Here is a 24,837-nt window from a genome sequence, read left to right on the forward strand (position 1 = left end):
GCAGCATCTGTGGAAGGAAATCAGAGTTAATGTTTGGGTCAAGTGACTCTTCTTCAGAACTAAATTCTGAGGAAGAGTCACTCAACCCAAACTGTTAGCTCTGACTTCTGTCTACAGGTGCTGCCAGACCTGCTGTTCCAGCAATTTCTGTTTCTGTTCAAGGTTTCATCCTCTGGGGTACTCCTCGGTTAGAGAATTCCAAAGGTTCATTACCCTCTGAGGGAAGAAACATTAACTCTGCCTTTTCTCCATCAATGTTGCCACACCTGCTGAATTTCTCCAACAATTTCTGTTATTGCTTCTGATTTCCAGTATCTGCTGTTCTTTGTTTGATTTCATGGCCCTTATACAAGCCTGTGGTTTCTAGGATTTGGGGGAATTATCTGAACTCCTTGGGTATGGCATCCCAGGTATAGCAGATATTCTCAAATATCACTTGATGTCAAATTCTATTGATACATCAATCAGACATGTTAAATGATTTTTATGCTTCACCTTATGTGCTTTTATATTTGTGGAGTGGTTTTCAATATTGCCAAGACAAGTGAGGAAAAATGAGATATACGTACTATCTTTCACAATGGCACAGTGGGTAGCACTGCTGCCTCACAGCAGCAGGGACCTGGGCTCAATTTCAGGTGACTGGTTGAGTGGATTTCCTCCCACAGTCCAAAGGTGTGTAGGTTATGTGGATTAGCCATGTTAAATTGCCCATTGAGTCCAGAGAAATGCATAGTTACAGGGATAAGGTAGGGGGGTGGGTCTGGGTGGGACGCTCTTTAGAGGGTTGGTGTGGAATTGATTGGCTTGAATGGGTTGCCTCCACACTGTAGGGATTCTATGATAAAAGTTGCTCCAGATGATTGCTTTTTAAAAAGACATGAGTAATTCAAAAAATACTGAGTCCAAAAAGATGCAGTACGAAAGCAGCTTCATAATTTCTTGAAATAGCTAACTGTAAGAAATCATAGAATGCCTGCAGTGTGGAATCAGGCCATTCAGCCCAAGGAGTACACACCAAACAGCATCCCGCCTGGTCCCATCACCCTACATTTCCCATGGCTAAGACACATAGTCTGCACATCCCTGGACACTATGGATAATTTAGCATGGCCAATCCACCAAACCTGTGCATCTTTGGACTGTGGGTAGAAACCAGAGCACCTAGAGGAAACCCACGCAGACACGGGGAGAATGTGTAAACTCCACACAGACAGTCACCCGAGACTGGAATCGAACCCAGGCCCTGGCACTGTGAGGCAGCAGTGCTAACCACTGAGCCACTGTGCTGCCCTAAGCAAATACAGTCACAAAGAGATGGGCATTATTATAAGTAGACATTATGTGGTCAGCATTGGTAAAGTTAGCGTTTATTGTTCATCAATAAATGTCCATGAGAAGCTGGTAGAGAGCCGCCATCTTGAATATACCTGAAGAGCTTGCTGGGTCATTTCAGCATGCAGCCACTTCACTGTCAGTCTGAGTTTGCACATGCAGCAGACCAGTCAAGGACAGTAGGTTTATGTTGTTGTTTGTGAAAAACATATGGGTTTTTATTACAAACTGGTAGTTTCATGAGTGTATTACTGATCATAGGAACAGTTGAAGGCCATTCAGCCCATCAAATTATCTCCTCCATTCAATTAGACCATAGCTGATCATCTACCTCAACACCACAGAACTGAACTATCTTCATATCCCCAAATGTCACTAGTCCCCAGCTATCAATTTTTGTCTTGAACCTAATCAATGTTTGAGCTCCCACAGTGCTCTGTGATCAAGAATTCCAGAGATTCATCACCCTCTGAATGAAGAAATTCCTCCTCATCTCAGTCTTAAATGGCTGACCTCTTATTCTGAGATTGTGTCCTTTGATTTTAGACTCACCAGTCAAGGGAAACATCCAATGAATGTCCAGCCTGACACTTACTTCAAAAACTTTGTAAGTTTCAATGATGCTAACTTTTTATTCCAGATATAATTAATTGAAATTAAATTCTCCAACTGCTGTGGTAGGATTTGAACTTACGTGTGCAGTTTATTAGTCCAGGCCACTTGAGGATTCATCCAGTAACACAATTCATGGGTCTGGATTTAGGTTTGTTCGCTGAGCTGGAAAGTTTGTCTTCAACCGTTTCATCACCATACCAGGTACCATCATCAGTGAGCCTCTGGGGAAGCACTGGTGGTATGGCCTGATTTTTATTTATGTGTTTAGATTTCCTTAAGTTGGCAATGTCATTTCTGGTGGTGATGCCATTTTCTGTTCTTTTTCCCAGGGGGTGGTAAATGGGATCCAAATCTATGTGTTTGTTGATAGAGTTCCAGTTGGAGTGCTATGTTTTGAGGAATTCTTGTGCATGTCTCTGTTTGGCTTGTCCTAGGATGGATGTGTTGTCCCAGTCGAAGTGGTGTCCTTCCTCATGGGTCATAATTCATGGGTCATGGGCACTCCAAGCTGGGCAAGCATTTATTGCCCAGCTCTGGTGCCCCGTGAGAAGGTGGTGGTGAGCTATCTTCTTGAACCGCTGCAGTCCATTCAATGTAGTTAGACCCAGAATGCCCTTAGGGAAGGAATTGTAAGACTTTCACTAAGTGACACCAAAGGAATAGAGATGGCCCTGCTTCCAAGTCAGGATGGTCAGTGGCTTGGAGAGGTTGGTGGTCCCATAACTACTGCCCTTGTCCTTCTAGATGGTAGTGGTTGTGGGCTTGGAAGGTGCTGTCTCAGGACCTTTGGTAAATTTGTGCAGGCAACTTGTAGTTCGTTCACACTGCTGCCACAATGTGTTGATGGTGAAGGGAGTGAATGGTGTAGGTGGTAGATGTAGTGCCTATCGAGTGGGCTACTTTATTCTGGACGCAGTGTAGCTTCTTGAGTGTTGTTGGAGCTGCACCCATCCAGGAAACTGGGGAGTATTCCATTACGTTCCTGACTTGTACCTTGTAGATGGTGGACAGGCTCTGGGGACTCAGGAGGGGAGTTCCTTGCTGCTCCATACCAAACCTCTGATCTGCTCTTGTAGCCACTGTATTTATGTGGCTGATCCAGTCGGGATTTTTCAAAATACCTAAATTGTATTTTAATTACATAGTACTTAGAGCGATATCAAGACATGTGTGCATGCTTGTTTTGTGGTGGGTTAGGTGATTACAACTTAACTTGCAGTGGGAACGTTGTAATTTTCAGTAAGATTCCTGAACTAGCAAAGGAAAGGACACTCAGCCAGCAGCCGAGGGAACAGCACCTTAACGTGAAGTTAGGCACTTTACTGCCTCATGACTCAACATTAAATTCAACAATTTCTGACTGTGAACTATCCACCATCTTGATTCTTTTTTCCCCAATGTTCCAAATTGAATCATATTTTTTATCCTTTTGCCTCTGAACATAGCCATTTATATGAGGTCCCAATTTATGAATGTCGGATTTATTAATGTTATCTCATACAGGGCTGTAATGCAGGGCTGTAATGCAAGACTGTAATGCAGAGCTGTAATGCGCAGCTGTAATGCAGGGGCGTAATGCACAGCTGTAATGCAGAGGTGTTTATGCACAGCTGTAATGCAAGACTGTAATACAGGGGTGTAATGCATAGCTGTAATGCAGGGGTGTAATACAGGGGTGTAATGCACAGCCGTAATGCAGGGCTGTAATATAGGAGTATACAAACCCAATGTATAAACATTTCCCGCACTTAAAAGAAGGCTGCTTTACATTGTCCTGCATTGTGCTCCTAATTACATACAAATCGACTTAGGAACAGACTCCAATGCAGAAGCCAGGGACTGCCTGTACTGTTACTCTGGATAAAGACTTGATTTATTTATTGCAACCACTGCGTTTGTCTTTTGTTCTGTGGGATCATTGACATTCGATCTTTCCTGGCCTCTACTCTACCCCAGACCTTCCCTTGTGTTCCACCTCCCCCTACCTCCTCTCAACTGCATCATGTTTCCAGCTTGTTTCAGTTCTGATGTGGAGGTGCTGGTGTTGGACTGGGGTGGACAAGGATAAAAATCACACAACACCAGGTTATAGTCCAACAGGTTTATTTGGAAGCACTAGTTTTCAGAGCGCTACTCCTTCATCAGGTGTTGAAGAGGCAGCGCCTTGAAAGCTAGTGCTTCCAAATAAACCTGTTGGACTATAACCTGGTGTTGTGTGATTTTTATCTTTGTTCCAGTTGTAAAGAAGAGCCACATTTGACTCAAAACATTAACAATGCATTTCTCTTCAGAGGCGCTGCCAGACTTGCTGGATTTCTCTGGTACTTGCTGTTTTTATGACAGACCGCAACATCTGCAGTTTTTTGCTTTTGTCCAAACAGTAGCTCAATGATTTAATTATTACCCACTGCAATGTTAAATATATGGGCCCTGGAAGAGGCAGGAAGGCTATAGACAATATAAACAGATATTCTAAGCACCCCCATGATAGAAGAAAGTTTGATGCTGGATAATCGATAATAAATCTATGGCACATAGCATATACAATTATATCGAGGTGATAATGTATTTATAAGAATGCACAATATGTTGAATTTCCCCATCTGACTACTCACTCTGCCCCAGTGAACATGTATACAACGCTAATGATAGATTCTCCATCAAGTTCAGTTAATTTCTTTTTTGTACTATGTAAGGTTATAGCTAAAATAATAGATATCTGCATCATGTCATAAAGTGACTTGATGTTAAATGATTTTCAACTTTGGTCTTAAACACATTGTTGCTTTTCATCTCATTCTGAGTTTTGGAGAGTTCTTGAAGCAGCTGACAGGTATGGTGGACATGGGAAATGCAATGTATGTGGCATACATGGACATTCAGAGAGCTTTTGACATGGCACTACAAATTGAAGTAATTATTGATGAAGATTAATCTGTATAACTTTAAAGGAGTGTTGCAATATGGAGTGAAAACTTAAAGAAGAGGTGGTTCACTGGTTAGCACTGCTGCCTCATAGCACCAGGGACCTGGGTTTGATTTCCACCCTCAGGCGACTGTCTGTGTGGAGTTTGCATATTCCCCCCGTGTCTGTTGGATTTCTTCTGGGTGCTCCGGTTTCCTCCCACAGTCCAAAGATTTGCAGATTAGAGTGGACTGGCCATGGTAAATTGCCTATAGTGTCCAGGGATGTGCAGGCTAGGTGAGGTAGCCACAGGAAATGCAGGGTTGTAGGGTAGGTCTGCGTGGGATGGCGTTCAGAGTGTTGGTGTGGATTTGAGTGTCCTGCTTTCACACTGTAAGGATTTTATGATTAAGTGAAGGAAATATTGAAGAGCAGTACTACTGTAATATATGACCTAGTTACAGAGCAGCACCTGGCAAGATTTAAAAACTGCCTGTGTAATTTTAGCCAGCTACTTATGCACAAAAACTTCAAAATGAGGAGGAAAGACTATTTGCAACATATTTTAAAATGAATTAAAATAAAATAATTCAAGACAATTCTAATTCAATACTCTGAGAGTGTCGTATGCTTGTAGGTTTAATTCAGATATTTAGTTGAACACCATAATTAGGAGCTGAGGATTCTCTCTGTGAGTTGCTGCAGTTAAGCTGTCACAGTTTACCCTGCAGTCAGTCATTTTCCATTGGAATGAATCTGCGGACAGAAGATCACAGAGATTAAAATAACAAGGCTGATGTACCGACCGGTATGGTGCTGTACTGAAGGGGTGCTGTGCTGTCAGAGGTGTCATTTTCAGATGAGAGGCTAAACTGTGATTGTATTTGACCCCTCAGGTCGACGCATAAGGACAGAAGGGCTATACCCAGGGTCTTGGATTAAAGGTCAGAAGGGCTATACCCAGGGTCTTGGATCAAAGGTCAGAAGGGCTATACCCAGGGTCTTGGATCAAAGGACAGAAGGGCTATTCCCAGGTTCTTGGCTGCTAATGATCCCTAAATCAACAGTATTTAAAAAAAGGATTATCCAATCAGGATCAACACACTTTGTGGGAGCTTGCTGTACACAGATTGGCTGCTGCATTTTCTACATCACAGTAGCGACTTTTCTTCATAAGTATGTCATTGGCTGCAAGATCTGTCCTGTGGTTGTGAAAGGAGCTATTTAAATGTATGTCTTTATTCCATTTCATTGTGGGCAACAGAAAAAAAAAACTTGCCAAACACTTGATCTTATGGCTTTTTGTTTTTCTTTTGTATTTTAATTCCTGCGACACTTGCCATACATTGAAAATGGAACAGCATTAAACTGGCTACTCTTTCACCTTTCTGTAATGTATATCCCTTGTTAGATCTTCCACTTAGGCTTATAACCTTTTGGAGTGCAAACATAAAACGATATATACAAGAATTACTGCAAAAGAATTACAGAATAATTGCTTTCATATTTCACAAGTATGCCCAACTGGCAACCAAGATAATTGATGTTATCATTATAAAATATGCAATAAGGATTATATTAACTTCATTTTTTTGCAAAGAATTCATTTCATTTTTACAAATATACTGTATTATAACTGTATTCATTAGCTGGAAGATACATGGAGCAAAACCAAATATATGCAAAATTGAAGAAGATATGGTTAGAGCAGAATAAGATCTTGGAAATAATCTTCAGGAGTCCATTGCAAAACCCACAGAAAATTATGACCATGTGCATTGAGTGCTGGTGTACCCTACCACTGATTTAAAGTATTTTTTTTCCTGAAGACAATTTTTCCTATAATTTAGTCAAAAGCGAAATCTTTTACAAAAAGTTGCTACGTTGAAGAGAAATTTCCATGCAACATTGTGTTGTTAACGAATGGGGACATTCTCATTGCTATACCAACAGATATTATGTAAATAATTACCGTGCATTGCTAAATTTCTACAAAATGTTGTATCACAGCATATGGAGGTAGCACTTCCCGAGGAATGTGCAAACCTGTGAAAAATTAATGTTACACTATTACATAATGTGGTGCAGCACTGTTATAATCCAATCTTGCTTTTTTTTGTCAAAAGTGGAATATTGCAAAGCCATGTATTGTTACAGTTTTACATCTGGTACTGCCGACAATACTTGGACAAAGCAGAAAACCAGCCTCTAGTAAAAATTTGCAACACTGGATTGCAAAGTGTAATAATTTAATGCTAACAAAAAGTGACCCTCAATAAAATAGCACTTGAAATTGGTTATCCCAAGACTATTCGAATATGGGGAAGTGTCTATTGCACCATAACTAATTCTCATGTTCAGGGATATTGGAGAACTAGAAGTCAATTGGGATGAAATCATGTTTTGCTGTCAAGATAATAATATGGTAATTTTTTCTTTGGTATTTTAATGGTTTATCCCATAAGACCTGACAAAATTGAATATGTTTTTTGACAGATCCTCAACAGCCCTCTGCAGTAAAGAATTCCACAAATTCACAACCATCTGAGAGAAAAAAAAGTCCTCCTTCTTATCTGAAATGGGAAACTCCTTACTCTGAGGTTATACCCTCTGGTCCTAGACTCTCCCACAAGCGGAAGCAACCTCTGAGAAGTTACCCTGTTAAGCTCCCCCCACCCCCCTCAATCTTTCTTGTTTCAAAAAGGTTACCTCTCATTCCCCTAAACTCCAATAAGTATAAGACCAACCTACTCAACCTCTCCTCGTAACACAATGTCTCCATACCTTGTATCAATCTTCTCTGGACTTTGTCCATAGAGTCATAGAGTCTTACAGCACAGAACCAGACCCTTCGGTTTAACTAGTCCACACCCACCGTGTTCCCAATCTAAACTTGTACCATTTGCCTGTGTTGGCCAATATCCCTCTAAGTCAAGTGTCTGGTGCTGGAAAAGCACAGCAGGTCAGGCAGCATCTGAGGAGCAGGAGCATCCATGTTTCGAGCAGAAGCCTTTCATCAGGAATTCCTGAAGTGTTCGTTTCACACACCAAGTACTCTCTGTGTAAAAACATTGCCCTCAGGTCCCTCTAACAACTTTCTTCTCTCATTCTGAAAATATGCTGCATTGTTTTGAACTCTCCCACCCTAGGCAAAGTACCCCTACTATTCATATTATGTATACCGCACCCAAGATCTCTCTATTGTTAATCCTTATTCCCTATGAAATAACGGCCACCATTTCATTTGTCTTCCCTATCACCAGTTGAACTGGAATACTAGTTTTTGTGATTCACGCACTAGGACTCCAAATTCTCTCTGTACTATAGCTTCCTCTAGTCATTCTCCATTGAAATAATATTCAACTCTTCTCTTCCTGCCAGAAAAGGTTGGGGGTGGTGGTGGTGGGGGGGGAAAGGAACAGCCACAAGTAAGTCTTAACAAGAAGAGGCTTTTGTCTAGACAAGATGTAGTTTATTGCATGATAGTAATTTGGTAAATCAAAGCAAATCTAGTTTGACATTGTTACTAAAAATATTGGAAATCACAGATGACACATCTTCTCCGGTTGAGATCCATAGCTACTCTCTCTATTACTCCAGTCAAAGTCCTTGGGTTGGGTGGAGCTTAATGTGACTGCCAACGTTAACCCATTCAGATTCATTACCTTATCTAACATTTCCCCAAAACCCTTTCTCTCGTAGTAATTTTGTATTTTCATGTATATAATTACAACTGTCTTCCTGCTATGCACCATATTCCTCCTTCATCTCTAACTTTCCAAATTCAGGCAATCTAGAACATGTGAAATTCTGTCAGAACATGTTCGACATCATATAGGGACATTTGGAGGAGACATTATCAGTTCAGTCCCACTCCTCCATGGGTCCCAATGTAAAATTAAAAATATCACATCCAAATTCTAATATGGCCCATTGTTTATGTTCTTTATTGGATTTGAAATGAAAAAAAAGCTACTGGGTTTCTTTTGTAAATATAAAATTATTGTTTTATTATTAAACAAAACCAATTCAATGGAAGATGCAAACTTGTTTAATGCACACAGTTGGCAAGATGAAAATAGATACGTTTACCCTGCTAAACGTGCACACACACACACAAAAAGAAATTATTTTGCTCTGCAAAGATTCATTTCAATAGGAAAAATAAACTCTTTTTGGCCACTGACTGTTATTTTTAAAGACAAAAACAAACAGAATAATCTGAAGCCTCTTAATTTGCAGTTCTTATTCTATGATCAAGTCATCAATCACACATGGATGACTCTGAGGTCTTGGCAGATACTGCTTACTCAGGATATAAAATATTAAGAAGTTCTTGTAGTTACTCTTTCAGAAGAACAATCAGGGTTTACTCCAGTCTTACTGTTTTTAGAAACAGGAGATATAAGCTGATCAGCCTTTCTTACGAGTGTCTTGTCTTAAACTAATTCCATAGGCTGAAAATATACTCTAAGTCAGTCACTGTTCAAATAAGTTATCCACAAAACCCACACAGGCTGATATCTAAGCCAGTCAGTGAAAGAGAAATAAAGACACTTTACTCTGCGCATAGAGTTTATTAACTGCTCAGTAATTTGGCTTTTTCCCCAAATCAATCCAATCTATTCCTGCTTTATGTTGACCTACCAAAGTCAATTACTGAACCAATTAACCCAATCAATTACTTAACTATCTGCTACAGTAACATTACAGATGTAGCATTCCTTGCCAAAGCTTGGCACTGCTTCTGCCTGTGAGGCTATTTTTGTTCAATAGTACAGCTGCTGGCTGTTAATATCTGCTGTCTGGTTTATACTTTGAGTTGAGTTTTTAGGTCCATCTTTAAATTATTAATACCTTATACAATGAATAGATTCCATTGCTCCTTTGTAACAAGTTTATCCTCCTCTCAGAATTTGTCTGATTCTTCCTGGTTTCAGCACAGTCTGGATATCCTTGTCCAAAAATGAAATCTTCTTTAAACAATAATAAATCTGACAAAGACTCGTCAGTAATTCCAACAATATATTGATCTCTCCTGAATTGTGATTTCAAACCTCCATGATCAGTTTCCCACATGTTCCTGCTGACAGCTTGTTTGTTCAAGCACTTGCAGATACTGACAGTCCGAGTGAATAATAGTTGTTCAGTGGTAACGTGTTTTAAAGCTGTAAACTCATTTGGTTTTCTGCCAATGTCTTATGCTGGATTTTTTTCACCATTGTACTTTGCTGTATTAAGGAACGGTTCACACTGCTGATCACCATGTGATATTAGTGGATCGTGAGATGCTGCCACTAATCCTATTTCCTTTGACTGGATCTAAGGTTCAATCACTACCGAGGGACTAATGATAAAACACTATAATTTGAACAAGATGTAGTTTATTGTATAATAGCTTTTAGGACCTATTTATATTAGTTTGATAGACATTATTATTTACACAATTGGGAGACACAAATAACACACTTATCACCTTTGAAATACAGGGCTTTTTCTTTCCATTTCCCCGCTCAAAACTGTATGATATTTTTAATTAGGGTGAAACTTAATGCAGTCTTCAACATTAACTCTTTCAGGACCATTACATTATGCAGTAATATGGGAGCAAATTACTGCAGATGCTGGAATCTGTACTGAAAATAACAAATGCTGGAGATCACATTGGTCAGTCAGCATCCATGGAGAGGGGAAAGCTCATGTTAGGAAGCTTAGACTCGAGTCAAAACATTAGCTTGCTCACTCTCCATGGATGCTGTCTGACCTTCTGCATTAATAGCTTTTGATTGTTGTTAATATTGTACAGTGTGGTTTTATCCCATTCGTAATCAGCTGCACATTACAATTGGAGAGCCCCTGGGTGCAATACCAACCCATTGATTCAATAAGTTACCACAGGAAATTCATCGGCAAGAAAAAACTGAGAAAAGAAAAGGTTTGAACAACAGATTTTTTTCAAGATTTAGGGTAAGATCAACTGGTATAACAATTCTGTTGCCAAAAATTCTTGGGCTATACAATATAAAAATGAAAACTATCGTTTTTGCAATAAATTAAATTGTATGAACTGCTCTGCGTATCAATGAAGATAATCATTCTAGCTATGTTTTTATCCTTCTCAAGTGATGTCAGCTACTCCAATTAGCTTAGAGACTGAACCTCAGACCTTTTTGGTCTGTATGACGCATCTCTTTACAGCAGTCCATGTCAAACTGATGGTGAGGTTGAAATTTAACTTCTAATTTTGTTCTGCATGAATGAACAATTGCACAGCTGATGTCTCCTGAAGCTAAGTCTGATTTTTTTTATTGACTCCATATGGTCCGGGGGTTTGATGCAGAACATACAGAACATTTTATTGGCCTGACTTAACAGAACATCCTCAGTTTCCGCTGTTCACATACAGTATGTAAAATCACTTCACTACCGTAATGTGAACTGCGCACTTTATCAGTAATGTTACAACTGAGCAACACACGTGTGGGCGCACACCTCCCACAGGTAGGTACACACACAGGGGTGCATGCACACACATATACACGCACATATGGGTACATTCACACACACGGGTAGATACACACACACACACACACACACACACACAAATAGATACACACACACTCACATGGGTACATGCAAACACACACACACACAGATACACACACACACACACACACACACATAGAGTCACAGAGATGTACAGCATGGAAACAGAACCTTCGTCCAACCCGTCCATGTTGACCAGATATCTCAACCCAATCCAGTCCCACCTGCCAGCACCCGGCCCATATCCCTCCAAACCCTTCCTATCCATATACCCATCCAAACGCCTCTTAAATGTTGCAATTGTACCAGCCTCCTCCACTTCCTCTGCATCTCATTCCATACACGTACCACCCTCTGTGTGAAAAGGTTGCCACTTAGGTCTCTTTTATATCTTTCCCCTCTCACCCTAAACCTATGCCCTCTAGTTCTGGACTCCCCAACCCCAGTGAAAAGACTTTGTCTATTTATTCTATCCATGTCCCTAACGATTTTGTAAACCTCCATAAGGTCATCCCTCAACCTCCAACACTCCAGGGAAAACAGCCACAGCCTGGTCAGCTTCTCCCCATAGCTCAAATCTTCCAACCCTGGCAACATCCTTGTAAATCTTTTCTGAACCCTTTCAAGTTTCACAACAACTTTCCGATAGGAAGGAGACCAGAATTGCACACAATATTCCAACAGTGGCCTAACCAATGTCCTGTACAGCCGCAACATGACCTCCCAACTCCTGTACTTAATACTCTGACAAATAAAAGAAAGCATACAAAACGCCTTCTTCACTATCCTATCTACCTGCAACTTCACTTTCAAGGAGCTATGAACCTGCACTCCAAGGTCTCTTTGTTCAGCAACACTCCCTAGGACCTTATCATTAAGTGTATAACTCCTGCTCAGATTTGCTTTCCCTAAATGCAGCACCTCGCATTTATCTGAATTAAACTCCATCTGCCACTTCTCAGCCCATTGGCCCATCTGATCAAGATCCTGTTGTAATCTGAGGTAACCCTCTTTGCTGTCCACTACTCCTCCAATTTTGGTGTCATCTGCAAACTTACTAACTGTACCTCTTATGCTCACATCCAAATCATTTATGTAAATGACAAAAAGTAGAAGGCCCAGTGCCGATTCTTTTGGCACTCCACTGGTCACAGCCTCCAGTCTGAAAAACAACCCTCCACCACCACCCTCTGTCTTCTACCTTTGAGCTAGTTCTGGATCCAAATGGCTAGTTCTCCCTGTATTCCATGAGATCTAACCTTGCTAAACAGTCTCCCATGGGGAATCTTGTCAATGCCTTACTGAAGTCCATATAAATCACATCTACCACTCTGTCCTCATCAATCCTCTTTGCTACTTCTTCAAAAAACTCAATCAAGTTTGTGAGACATGATTTCCCACGCACAAAGCCATGTTGACTATCCCGAATCAGTCCTTGCCTTTCCAAATATACGTACATCCTGTCCCTCAGGATTTCCTCCAACAACTTGCCCACCACCGAGGTCAGGCTCACCAGTCTATAGTTCCATGGCTTGTCCTTACCACCTTTCTTAAACAGTGGCACCACGTTAGCTAACCTCTAGTCTTCCAGAACCTCACCTGTGACTATCGATGATACAAATATCTCAGTAAGAGGCCCACCAATCACCTCTCTAGCTTCCCACAGAGTTATAGGGGACACCATATCAGTTCCTGGTGATTTATCCGCCTTTATGCGTTTCAAGACATCCAGCACTTCCTCCTCTGTAATATGGACATTTCTCAAGGTGTCACCATCTATTTCCCTACAGTCTAAATCTTCCATATCCTCTTCCACAGTAAATACTGATGCAAAATATTTGTTTAGTATCTCCCCCATTTTCTGCGGCTCCACACAAATGCTGCCTTGCTGATCTTTGAATGGCTCTATTCTCTCCCTAGTTACCCTTTTGTCCTTAATGTATTTGTAAAAACCCTTTGGATTCTACTTAATTCTATTTGCCAAAGCTATCTCATGTCCCCTTTTTGCCCTCCTGATTTCCCTCTTAAATATACTCCTACTGCCTTTATACTCTTCTAAGGATTCACTCGATATATCCTGTCTATACCTTACATATGCTTCCTTCTTTTTCTTAACCAAACCCTCAATTTATTTAGTCATCCAGCATTCCCTATACCTACCAGCCTTCCCTTTCACCCTGACAGGAATATACTTTCTCTGGATTCTCGTTATCTCACTCCTGAAGACTTCCCATTTTCCAGCCGTCCCTTTACCTGTGAACATCTGCCCCCAAACAGCTTTTGAAAGTTCTTGCCTAATACCGTCAAATTTGGCCTTTCTCCAATTTAGAACTTCAACTTTTAGATCTAGTCTATCCTTTTCCATCACTATTTTAAAATTATTACAATTATGGTCGCTGGCCCCAAAGTGCTCCCCACTGACTCCTCAGTCACCTGCCCTGCCTTATTTCCCAAGAGTAGATCAAGTTTTGCACCTTCTCTAGTAGGTACATCCACATACTGAATCAGAAAATTTTCTTGCACACACCTAACAAATTCCTCTCCATCTAAATCCTTAACACTATGGCAGTCCCAGTCTATGTTTGGAAAGATAAAATCCCCAACCATAACCACCCTATTATTCTTACAGATAGCTGAGATCTCCTTACAAGTTTGTTTCTCAATTTCCTCTGACTATTGGGGGGTCTATAATACAATCCCAAGAAGGTGATCATCCCTTTCTTATTTCTCATTTCCAGCCAAATAGCTTCCCTGGATGTATTTCCAGGAATATTCTCCCTCAGCACAGCTGTAATGCTATCCCTTATCAAAAACGCCATTCTCCTTCCTCTCTTGCCTCCCTTCCTATCCTTCCTGTAGCATTTGTATCCTGGAACATTAAGCTGCCAGCCCTGCCCATCCCTGAGCCATGTTTCTGTAATTGCTATGATATCCCAGTCCCATGTTCCTAACCGTGCCCTGAGTTCATCTGCCTGTCCTGTTTGGCCCCTTGCATTGAAATAAATGCAGTTTAATTTATTAGTCCTACCTTGTCCCTGCCTGCCCTGACTGTTTGACTCACCTCTGTTCTCAACTGTACCAGACTCAGATTGATCTCTTTCCTCACTATCTCCCTGAGTCCCACACCCCCACCTTACTAGTTTAAATCCTCCCGAACAGTTTTAGCAAATTTCTTTGCCAGTATATTAGTCTCCTTCCAATTTAGATGCAATCAGTCCTTCTTGTACAGGTCACTTCTACCCCAAAAGAGATTCCAATGATCCAAAAATGTGAATCCTTCCCCCATACACCAGCTCCTCAGTCATGCATTCATCTGTTCTATCCTCCTATTCCTGCCCTCACTAGCTCATAGCACCGGGAGTAATCCAGATATTACTACTCTCGAGGTCCTCCTTTTTAAATTTCTGCCTAACTCTCTGTAATCTCCCTTCAGAGTCTCAACCTTTTCCCTTCCTATGTCGTTGGTTCCAATGTGGACAGTGACCTCCTGCTGACGCCTTTCCCCATTGAGAACATTCTGCACCCTCTCTGAGACATCCTTGATCCTGGCACCAGGGAAGCAACACACCATTCTGATTTTTTGCTGCTGGCCACAGAAACGTTTGACTGTACCTTGGAGTAGAGAATCCCTTAAGACAATTGATCTCTTGGAACCTGATGTACCCCTCATTGTATTAGAGCCAGTCTCAATACCAGAACCTTGGCTGATTGTGCAACGCTCCCCTGAGAATCCATCACCCTCTACGTTTTCCAAAACAGAATACCTGTTTGAAATGGGTATGCCTCAGAACACACCTGCACTAGGTGTCTACCTCTCTTACATTTCCTGGACTATGTGACTGTATATGACACTGCCCCCCTTCCTATAACTGCCATCCATCACATACTGTTGCTGTTGTAAATTCCTCATTGCTTCTAATGGTCTCTCCAACTGATCCATTCAATCTGATAAGATTCGCAACCAACAGCATTTATTGCAGATATAATCTGCAGTAACTCTTAAACTCTCTTTAAACTCCTACATCTGACAAGAAGTACATATCACTCTACTGAAGGCTATTTTGCTCCTTTACAATCTACAGACCCAGAATATAACAATGTCTTATTCCTCTACAAAACACTGCCCCAGGTTAGATTAATAGTTACGGCTTATATTTTAAGTTTAATCAAGAGACATATCTCAAAAAATATATAATCAAGAAAGAACCCACTCTACTCTCTCCTGCAGACTTTCTGTAGGCCACTTAAATAGTAAAATTCACAACTGATCTTGGAGGAACTGTTTGGGTGAAGTTCACAGCACAGAATCAGAAAATTTAATTGTTTTGTTTATTTTCTCAGATGCACTCCAATGTCCAGCGATATATGAATTCAAACAGCAAAGGCAGTAACTGTGCAGGTTCTCTCTAGTGTCAGATTCTTTCTCTCTCTCTCTCTCCTGCACTGACCTCCCCATGTGCTTCCTTAGTCTGTTCTTCTCCCTTTTAAAACTGCTGTTGTTTTGACTTTTTTTTTCCAAAGTTCCAAAACATGCAACAGCATATAAAACAGTAATTGCTGCTCCTGGACTTTGAGGAAGTCATCTCTAACACCTAAAATACCTCAATAAAGGAACAGCTGTTACAGCCTGAAATTTTTCCCATCCTCCATCTTGGATTGAGGGAGGATATTCCTGGAAATACATCCAGGGAAGTTATTTAGCTGGAACTGAGAAATAAGAAAGGGGTGATCACCTTATTGGGATTATATTATAGACCCCCTAATAGGCTGAGGGAAATTGAGAAACAGACTTGTAAGGGGATCTCAGCTAAGTGTAAGAATAATAGGGTGGTTATGGTAGGGAATTTTAACTTTCCAAACATAGACTGTGACTGCCATAGTGTTAAGGGTTTAGTTGGAGAGGAATTTGTTAAGTGTGTACAAGAAAATTTTCTGATTCAGTATGTGGATGTACCTACTAGAGAAGGTGCAAAATTTGACCTACTCTTGGGAAATAAGACAGGGCAGGTGACTGAGGTGTCAGGTACACACCCAGGCACAAACACACGCAGCACATGGGTACATGCAGACACATATTATGATTTGTTATCTCTAGCAGGAAAATGTAATTACTTTCTGTCAGTCTAAACAGGGCTGAACCAACAGATTTGCGATCTGCAGGCTTTATGGCTGGTGAGATGTGTTGTGTGTTATGAGTTTGAGTCATGTCTTCTCCCCCACTTGAACTTTTATTCCTGGTTTTGTTCAGCCCCACAAATCTGGGATCTTGCACATGGCCTCTGCTTCCACCTGGTTCCAAGCTGATAGCTTCCTGGGAGCTGCATTTCCACACGGTGGCTTTCAGTACATCCCAAAGTGAGTATTCTGTGCTCTCTCAGTACATCAGCCCTGACTGAGTTGGGAGCCTGCCATCTCACATCTGCATTGGACGACCAGCCATTGAAGCTTATGGAAGATGATCATAGCCATGATGCTAACGGTCCTTGAAGACACTGATGTGCTTAACCTGTCGGATCTTCAGGCAGTGCTGATGGTATGACTCCAGCCATTCTTTGAGGTGCTTTCTGTGAAGTTAGACATGTTTCAGCTTCCCCATCAGCCCCCAAACCACAAGGGAGGGATCATTGCAGCATGGTGGACCATGAATCTCGTTATACCTTTGATACAAAAACTCCCTTCCACAGCTGGTGGCTAAAAGCTGTACCAATGCACACAACCCATTTTCGACAATACATGGTCCCCACAATCAGCAATTTTTCCAACTCGAGTTTACAATTAGACATCTCTTTGTCTGTCCCATAGACTTTTTATTCCTCTCCAAGACCCACCTCCATCTATTATGGGAGAACGTGAGGGTCTGGAGAATGTGAGTGTGTAGAGAATGTGAGTGTGTGGAGAATGTGAGTGTGTAGAGAATGTGAGTGTGTGGAGAGTGTGGAGAAGGTGAGTGCGGAGAATGTGAGTGTGCCGACAATGTGAGAGTGTGGAGAATGTGAGAGTGTGGACAATGTGAGTGTGGAGAAAGTGAATATGTGGAGAATGTGAGTGTGGTGAATGTTATTGTGAAGAATGTGAGAGTGCGGAGAACGTGAGAGTGTGGACAACATGATTCTGTGGAGTATGTGAGTGAATAGAGATTGTGAGAGTCTGGACAATGTGAGCGTGTGGACAATATGTGTGTGTAAAGAATGTGAGTGTGTGGAGTATGTGAGTGTATGCAGATTGTGAGAGTGTAGACAATGTGAGCGTGTCGACAATATGAGTGTGTGGAGAATGTGAGAATGTGGAGAATGTGAGTGTGTAGACAAGGTAAGAGAGTGGTGAATGTGAGTGTGGAGATCATGTGAGAGTGTGTGGACAATGTGAGTGTGTGAAGAATGTGAAAGTGTGGAGAATGCGGCTGTGGAGAATGTGAGAGTGAGGAGAATGTGAGAGTGTGGAAATATGAGTGTGCGAGCAATGTGAGTGTGTGGAGAATGTGAGTGTGTGGAGAATGTGAGTGTGCAACGAATGTGAGTGTGTGGAGAATGTGAGATTGTGGAGACTGTGAGAGTGTGGACAATGTGTGAGTGTGTAGACTGTGGGTGTGTCGACAATGTGAGAGTGATGAGAATGTGAGTGTGTGGAGAATGTGAGTGTGTGGACAATGTGAGATTATGGACAATGTGAGTGTGTGGTGAAAGTGAGTGTGTGGATATTGTGAGAGTGTGATGAATAAGAGAGAGTGGACAAAATGTGAGTGTGAAGAATGTGAGTGTGTGGACAATGTGAGAGTGTGGTGAAGTGAGTGTTTGGACGATGTGAGAGTTTAGACAATGTGAGTGTGTGGACAAGATGTGAGTGTGGACAATGTGAGTGTGTGGACAAAATGTGAGTGTGAAGAATGTGTGTGTGTCGAAATGTGAGTGTGTGGAGAATGTGAATATGTGGTGAATGTGAGTGTGTGGATATTGTGAGATTGTGGAGACTGTGAGAGTGTGGGCAATGTGAGAGTGAGGAGAATGTGAGTGTGTGGACAATGTGAGTGTGTCGACAATGTGAGTGTGTGGCGAATGTGAGTGTGCAGCGAATGTGAGTGTGCGGACAATGTGAGTGTGCGGACAATGTGAGTGTGTGGCGAATGTGAGTGTGCAGCGAATGTGAGTGTGCGGACAATGTGAGTGTGCGGAGAATGTGAATATGTGGAGAATGTGAGTGTGTGGATATTGTGAGAGTGTGTAGAATGTGAGTGTGTGGACAATGAGATTGTGTGGACAATGTGAGTGTGTGGACAATGTGAATATGTGGTGAATGTGAGTGTGTGGATATTGTGAGAGTGTGGAGAATGTGAGAGAATGGACAATGTGAGTGTGAGGACAATGTGTGAGTGCGGTGAATGTGAATGTGAGGACAATGTGAGTGTGGTGAATGTGAGTGTATGGAAATGTGAGTGTGTGGAGAATGTGAGAGTGTTGACAATGTGAGTGTGTGGAGAAAGCGAGTGTGTGGACATTGTGAATATGTGGAGAATGTGAGTGTGTGGATATTGTCCCAACGTCTTATTTTCACAATGGACATCCAGTCCCTGTACACCTCCATCCCCCATCACGAAGGACTCAAAGCCCTCCGCTTCTTCCTTTCCCGCCGCACCAACCAGTACCCTTCCACTGACACCCTCCTTCGACTGACTGAACTGGTCCTCACCCTGAATAACTTTTCTTTTCAATCCTTCCACTTCCTCCAAACTAAAGGAGTTGCCATGGGCACCCACATGGGCCCCAGCTATGCCTGTCTCTTTGTAGGATATGTGGAACAGTCCATCTTCCGCAACTACACTGGCACCACCCCCCACCTTTTCCTCCGCTACATCGATGACTGTATCGGCGCTGCCTCGTGCTCCCACGAGGAGGTTGAACAGTTCATCAACTTTACTAACACCTTCCATCCCGACCTCAAATTCACCTGGACTGTGTCAGACTCCTCCCTCCCCTTCCCAGACCTTTCCATTTCTATCTCGGGCGACCGACTCAACACAGACATCTACTATAAACCGACTGACTCCCACAGCTACCTGGACTACACCTCCTCCCACCCTGCCCCCTGTAAAAACTCCATCCCATATTCCCAATTCCTTCGTCTCCGCCGCATCTGCTCCCAGGAGGACCAGTTCCAACACCGCACAGCCCAGATGGCCTCCTTCTTCAAGGACCGCAGATTCCCCCCAGACGTGATCGACGATGCCCTCCACCGCATCTCCTCCACTTCCCACTCCTCCGCCCTTGAGCCCCGCTCCTCCAACCGCCACCAAGACAGAACCCCACTGGTTCTTACCTACTACCCCACCAACCTCCGTATACAACGTATCATCCGCCGTCATTTCCGCCACCTCCAAACGGACCCCACCACCAGGGATATATTTCCCTCCCCTCCCCTATCAGCGTTCCGCAAAGACCACTCCCTTCGTGACTCCCTCGTCAGGTCCACACCCCCCACCAACCCAACCTCCACTCCCGGCACCTTCCCCTGCAACCGCAGGAAATGTAAAACTTGCGCCCACACCTCCTCCCTCACTTCCCTCCAAGGACCCAAGGGATCCTTCCATATCCGCCACAAGTTCACCTGCACCTCCACACACATCATCTATTGCATCCGTTGCACCCAATGTGGCCTCCTCTATATTGGGGAGACGGGCCGCTTACTTGCGGAACGCTTCAGAGAACACCTCTGGGACGCCCGGACCAACCAACCCAACCACCCCGTGGCTCAACACTTTAACTCTCCCTCCCACTCCACCGAGGACATGCAGGTTCTTGGACTCCTCCACCGGCAGAACATAACAACACGACGGCTGGAGGAGGAGCGCCTCATCTTCTGCCTGGGAACCCTCCAACCACAAGGAATGAACTCAGATTTCTCCAGTTTCCTCATTTCCCCTCCCCCCACCTTGTCTCAGTCGGTTCCCTCAACTCAGCACCGCCCTCCTAACCTGCAATCTTCTTCCTGACCTCTCCGCCCCCACCCCACTCCGGCCTATCACCCTCACCTTGACCTCCTTCCACCTATCACATCTCCATCGCCCCTCCCTCAAGTCCCTCCTCCCTACCTTTTATCTTAGCCTGGTTGGCACACTCTCCTCATTCCTGATGAAGGGCTTATGCCCGAAACGTCGAATTTCCTATTCCTTGGATGCTGCCTGACCTGCTGTGCTTTAACCAGCAACACATTTTCAGCTGTGATCTCCAGCATCTGCAGACCTCATTTTTTACCCATTGTGAGTGTGTGGACAATGTGAGTGTGGAGAATGTGTGAGTGTGCGGATAATGTGAGAGAGTGGACAATGTGAGTGTGTGGAGAATGTAAGAGTGCAGAGAATGTGAATGTGCGGAGAACGTGAGTATGCAGAGAATGTGAGAGTGTGGTGAATGTGAGAGTGTGGAGAATGTGAGAGTGCAACGAATGTGAGTGTGCGGACAGTGTAAGAGTGTAGAGAATGTGAGTGTGTGGACAATGTGAGATTATGGACAATGTGAGAGTGTGGACAATGTGAGAGTGTGATGAATAAGAAAGAGTGCACAAAATGTGAGTGTGTGGACAATGTGAGAGTGTGGTGAACGTGAGTGTTTGGACGATGTGAGAGTTTAGACACTGTGAGTGTGTGGACAAGATGTGAGTGTGGACAATGTGTGTGTATCGAAATGTGAGTGTGGAGAATGTGAATATGTGGTGAATGTGAGTGTGTGGACAATGTGAGAGTGTGGACAATGTGAAATTGTGGACAATGTGTGAGTGTGTAGAATGTGAGTGTGTGGACAATGTGTGAGTGTGAGGACACTGTGTGAGTGTGGTGAATGTGAGTATGTGGACAATGTGAGAGTGTGGAGAATGTGAGTGTTTGTTTGGAGAATGTTAGTGTGCAGAGAATGTCTGTGTTTAGACACTGTGAGTTTGCACAGAGTGTGAATGTGTATGCAATGTGACTGTTCAGAGAATGTGTGACTGTGCAAAGTGTAGTGTGTGTTGGGTGTGTTTGTTGAGAGAGTGAGTGTGCGGAGAGAGTGTTGGTATTATCGCTGGACAGTTAATCCACCGAACCAGGTAATGTTTTGGGGATCTGGGTTTGAGTCCAGTAAAAATTATCTGGAATTCAGAGTCTAATGATGAAAATGAATCCAGTGGCAGGAAATACCCATCTGGTTCACTAATGTTCTTTCGGGAAGGAAGCTGCCATCCTTACACGTGACTCCTGACCCACAGCAATGTGAGTGACCCCTAACTGCCCTCTGGGTAAATAGGGATGGACACTGAATGCTGCCAGGCAGCGACACCCTCACCTTGTGAATGAACAAAGGAAAAAAAAAGCAAGTGTGCAGATTTTTGTTGGAACATTTTTAAAACTCCATATTGGTCTTTGCTACTTCTTTGAGAATGTCTGCCACAACACTTTGTTCTATCAGCAACTGGATGGGGAGCTCAGGCAAGTACAACACATCTCTTACAGAAATTAGATGTAATTGCAAGTTTCGTAATTTTCCCCAAAATATGTCAAGGTCAACAAAGAGTAAGTACACCTCTCAAGCTAACCGTCGTGTAAGTAACATGGTAACAAATACCCTACTGTCCTCTGCCTGGAGGGAAACAATAAGAATATATTTTTATATTCTCGTGTTATGTCTGATTCAGCAGATTGCATCTGCTTTTATCTTTAACCAATTATAATTATAAAGAACAACTTAGACATAGGCCGGTGATGCAATGATCAATTCGAAGCATATATTTGGAATAATGTAACAGCATTTAGGGCAAGGCAAAGTAAATTACAAAAGAAAAATGATTGATGTGATTACAGAGAAACCCCCAACAAACAGCTGCCTTTCTGCCAGGTGCAGTTAGATAACTATTACATATTGGAACAGCTTTCTCTTCGTTAACTTTTACTGAGAAAGACAAGTCCCACTGACTTTAGGGCGGCACGGTGGCTCAGTGGTTAACACTGCTGTCTCACAGCGCCAGGGACTCAGGTTTGACTCCACCCTCGAGTGACTGTGTGGAGTTTGCACATACTCCCCGTGTCTGCGTGGGTTTCCTCCGGGTGCCCCGGTTTCCTTCCACAGTCCAAAGATGTGCAGGTTAGGTGAATTGGCCATGCTAAATTGCCCATAGAGTTTGGTGCATTAGTCAGAAGGAAATGGGTCTGGGTAGGTTACTCTTTAGAGGGTCGGTGTGGACTTGTTGGGCTGAAGGGCCTGTTTCCACACTGTAGGGAATCTAATCTAATCTAATCTAGATAAATAACCACAGTTACATTGACCGGGGACTATTCCACATATGTGAAGCTGGAGACAAAAGAAAGGTCGGTGAATTTTAACTATCCACCAGATAGGACAGGTGTACAAACCATGACACAGTTTGCTGCTCACATTCAATTCTGTTGCTGCTGTAAAATGTTGAATCAGGTAGATGTTTCATAAATGTTTACAGATTAGGGCCCAGTCTCTTGCAGACAATTTTATTAATCTGATATCATTTTTATTCACTTCCGGGATGTAGATATCACAGCTTATTTCTTGTGCCTAGTTGCCTTTTGAGAAGGTGGGGGTGAGCTGCCTTCTTGAACCACTGCAGTCCTTGTGTTGTAGGTTGACCCAGAATGCCCTGAGGGAGGGAGTTCTAGGATTTTGACCCAGCGATACTGAAGGAACGGTGATATATTTGTAACTCAGGATGGTGAATGGCTTAGAAGGAACTTGCAGGAGATGCTGTTCCCATGTATCTGCTGCCCTTGCCCTTCTAGGTGGGAGTGATTGTGGGTTTGGAAGATGCTGTCTGGTCATGGTGCGATAAGCAGAATCTTTGGCATGGATCCTCCAAACAAGAAAACCTCAAGATACGTTGACATTCCAGAGGTTAAGTCCAAAAATCTGCTGCATGTGGTTTTAAGAGACGGAAGAGTGATCTTCTACATCTGTGATCCAAAATTTACCCTCTGCCCAAGATAACACCTAAACCCCATCTCTGTCATCCTCTGTGCACTCACTGCCAACAATGCATCTGAACACTAGGGGCTGCTTCAATCCAACCTCACTGTTATCCAGTTTCTCCTTTATTTCAGGAAGACATTTGGATGTGAAAAATGTTAAAATTGGATCATCTGGGCTGTCTGAATGAGAATTCTGCCTCATCCCTAGTTTATCAGCTTGGGATTAAAATGGTAGCCACACATTCCTGACCTCAGTCAGCACAGTCACATGTTTTTGATTTAGATTTGATTTGATTTATTATTGTCACATGAACCGAGATATAGTGAAAAGTATAGTTTTGCGTGCTATCTAGACAAATCAAATTGTATGTAAGTATGTCAGGGCAATAGAACGGAATATAGTGTTACAGCTACAGAGAGGATGCAGGGAAAGATCAACTCTAATAAATGAGAGGTCTGTTCATAAGTCTGATAACAGCAGGGCAAGAGGCTGTTCTTGAATCTGTTGGTACGTGTTTTCAAACTTTTGTACCTTCTGCCCTATGGAAGCAGATGGAAGAGAGGATAACTGGGGTGGGAGGGGTCTTTGATTACACTGGCTGCTTTCCCAAGGCAGTGGGAAGTGTAGACAGAGTCAATGGGAGGAAGGTTGGTTTTTTGTGATGTACTGGGCTGTGTTCACAACACTCTGTAATTTCTCAGCTGAGCTGTCCTATTCACTCCCCTCCTCCATCCAGGAATTCCAAGGTTAATTGTAGTGTTAGTAATGGTGTCTTCACCCAGGCCATCAACTTTAACCCAGATCAGGATTCAAACCTGGGATCTTCCAGGGCACCAGGACTTGATTCAACTCTGAGAAATGGATCATTTCCAAAAATACAGCTCAGGGTTCTCTGTGTTAGGAAGGATATTATTAAATTGGAGAGGACACAGAAAAGATTTACAATAATGTAACGGGGACTGGAGGGTTTGAGTTATAAGGAGAGGCTGAATAGGCTGGGACCCTTTTTCCCTGAAGTGTAGGAGGCTGAGGGGTGACCTTACAGAGGTTTATATAATCATAAAGGGAATAGATAAGGTGAATAGAAAGGGTCTTTTCCCTGGGTTTGGGGGTATTCAAAACTAGAGGCTATAGGTTTAAGGCGAGAGGGGAAAGATGTAAAAGGGACCTGAGGGACAATGATTTCCATCAAAAAGTGGTGCGTATATGGAATGAACTGGCAGAGGAAATGGTAGGTGCAGGTGCAGTTACAGCATTTAAAAGATATTTGGGCAGGTATGTGAATAGAGGGAAATGGGGCTAATTTAGTTTGGGAAACTTGGTCAGCACAGGTGTGTTGGACTGAAGGGTCTGTTTCTGTGCTGGATGCCTTGATGACTCTATGACCTTTAGGAAATAATTCGTCTTCATTTGAAAGTTATTGAAATATTTAAATACTTAATGACAGAATTGAGTTTGTATCCATTCATTGCAGCTGGA

The sequence above is a fragment of the Hemiscyllium ocellatum genome, chromosome 30, assembly GCF_020745735.1.
Source record: "Hemiscyllium ocellatum isolate sHemOce1 chromosome 30, sHemOce1.pat.X.cur, whole genome shotgun sequence".
Classification (NCBI taxonomy): domain Eukaryota; kingdom Metazoa; phylum Chordata; class Chondrichthyes; order Orectolobiformes; family Hemiscylliidae; genus Hemiscyllium; species Hemiscyllium ocellatum.